The sequence below is a fragment of the Chinchilla lanigera genome, unplaced genomic scaffold (genome assembly GCF_000276665.1).
Source record: "Chinchilla lanigera isolate Chin_1 unplaced genomic scaffold, ChiLan1.0 scaffold00114, whole genome shotgun sequence".
Classification (NCBI taxonomy): Eukaryota; Metazoa; Chordata; class Mammalia; order Rodentia; family Chinchillidae; genus Chinchilla; species Chinchilla lanigera.
In genome coordinates this window covers 4,951,880-4,952,390 of record NW_004955515.1, presented here as the reverse complement: position 1 = coordinate 4,952,390, position 511 = coordinate 4,951,880, and positions in this window count along the sequence as shown.

Below are 511 nucleotides of genomic sequence, written 5' to 3'. Positions count from 1 at the left end.
TCCTTAACCCACCCCTTCCAGGAAAGTCCTTGTCATGCCCTGTGCACTTGCTGTGTGATTCGCTTCCCCACTGGACCTCCATTTAATCAATATTACCCAAGCCACCATATTGGTTGTAATCTTGTTGGTTCACTATAGTCTTGTCCCACCTCACACCCATCCTGTGATTTCCCACTGGATCAGTGTTACCTAAGCAACTAAACTTGTCATCTGATTGCTTGATTATAGTTTCGTCCCACCTTAGACCCGCCTCCCCTTTGGTCCTACACTATAAAACTCCCTGGGGAGTCAATGTCCCCAGCCACCCAATCAGCCTCCTTCTGTCCCTCTTAAACAGAAGTTTTTCTTTCTCTCAATAAATACTTCCTACTCTTAACCTCTATTGTTCCTAGGATTCATTCTTCAATTTTAGAAAACACGGGGGCTGGGGATTTAGCTCAGTGGCAAAAGCGCCTGCCTGGCAAGCACAAGGTCGTGAGTTCGGTTCCTGGTACCGGAGAAAAACCAAAAA